The sequence below is a fragment of the Dasypus novemcinctus genome, chromosome 4 (assembly GCF_030445035.2).
Source record: "Dasypus novemcinctus isolate mDasNov1 chromosome 4, mDasNov1.1.hap2, whole genome shotgun sequence".
In the NCBI taxonomy this organism is placed as follows: domain Eukaryota; kingdom Metazoa; phylum Chordata; class Mammalia; order Cingulata; family Dasypodidae; genus Dasypus; species Dasypus novemcinctus.
The window spans coordinates 97,839,035-97,840,798 of NC_080676.1; the positions used below are offsets into that span (position 1 = coordinate 97,839,035).

Here is a 1,764-nt window from a genome sequence, read left to right on the forward strand (position 1 = left end):
GGGACCATTTATGAAAATAGTTAAATCTGAATAATTATTAAAAACAATTGCGGTAGGCTTTCAGCCTTTGGCTTTGTGCATGGGCTGTATTTAACCTGGGTTGCTGAGGCAGGTGAGGGCTCAAGAGGCCCCTGGAGCAACCTGGCCTCAGCCCAGGGCAGGTGCCCAGATATGTGGGATTGGGACAGTGGGCTCTCTCCAAATGGAAGGCCATGTGCGTGGCCGGGCTGACCTGATTCTCAGGCTAGTCTTACGCTAGTCACTACCCCTCTCTGTACCTAAGGATGGGATTCTGGCCTCTCTGGGTCTCCTGAGCCTGAAAGAATAAGACTGGGATAAAAAGGTACCTGACAGGTATTTTATTTGAAAGTGGAAAAATAAGGACCACCCTGTGCATGGTCCATCCCGTGAGGTAGGGCAGGACCATGCCAAGAACAATTTCAAGGAATGGAGGTTCCTGAGCCTGGGGAGACATATGGACCCAGGGTGGCAGCTCTGATGGAGGCTTCACCCTAGGCAAGGCAGGGAGATAGGCAGAAGCTTCCCCTATACAAGGAAAGGGTAGGAGCTGGGAAACCCTGGACTAGGGAGGTCGACACTGGTCAAGGGCCCTGGAAAACAACGCTTTTGGCAGGAATACATGGAAGGGTTTGCACATCTGGGGATGCCTGTTCACATGGCCAGATGAGAAGGTAAGCAGACAGTGGCATCACAGTGGCCTCTGGTATGATGTATTTTTACAACAGAGCTCAATGCTGAGGGAGGGATGGAGAGCAGTTCTCTAACATCCAGGAAACACGCACTGGAATCCACTGATGGGCTCTGCAAACCTGTGCCGGATCAGGAAAGTGGCAACGGCTTCAGCTACCTTGTCCGGGGCATCCTCATGGACTGCGTGGCCACACTGGGGAAGGACCTGCATCTGGAACTTCCCTTGCATTTGGCCAATGGTCAGATCTTTATCCAACCTATCAACACCAGCCAAAAGCAGCAACTTAGGAATAGGACAACTAAGAAAGAGATTGGATAAGCCTCGGAACCAGCCATTCCAGTATTTTTCTGTTTTTGCCAGTTCAATTCTCCAGGTGTATGGGTGATCTTTCTTGGTCTCCATGTCATCTTCCTTTTTCCTCTTGTTTACTGATTCACTTCCTTCCTCGTCTTCTTCTTCTTCCTCTATGATTCCTTCCACTATAGATTTTGAGCCTTCCGGACTTGTAATTCCTTCACACTGTTTGACTTGGCCAACCATCGAGACACGGGCAGACTCTAGATTTCGAATCTGACCACTCTTCACACTCCATTCAATGGCATTCTCCAGAGACTTGAAGGTTTTAGGGCGACCACGCAAGAAATTCTGCATGCTATTAAGTGCATCCATGCCTGTACCTTCCACAACATCAATCATGCAGAGACCCAGGAGGCTTGGCACCAGGTTGAATGTTGCTGTGTGGACTGCAATAGCACCACCCATGCTATGTCCAATCAGCATAATTGGAGGAGGGAGGTCCCCATACATAGCTTCAACCACATTGCCAACATCTCAAAGTCTATTTGGGGCAAGATGGCTGCCGACGTCTGCGAGAGTACAGGCTTCCTGGGTTCCTATGTTCCTGGGACTTGCTTTACTCTGGCTTCAAGGTTCCTTCCTTCCTTCCTTGGGCTGGCTTCTGTTTCTTCTGTGTGCTGACTTCCTGGGTCTTCAGCATCAAACTCTAACATCAGAAATCTCCACATCAAAAGCTCCATCCATTGCTTTCTGAG

The 1,764-nt window shown here is 49.5% G+C and overlaps 1 pseudogene; it reads right to left on the reverse strand.

Moving 5' to 3' along the window:
- Positions 1 to 344: 344 nt before the first annotated feature.
- LOC101427581 (protein phosphatase methylesterase 1 pseudogene) lies at positions 345 to 1,538 on the reverse strand (annotated as a pseudogene).
- Between the last annotated feature and the right edge of the window lie 226 nt (positions 1,539 to 1,764).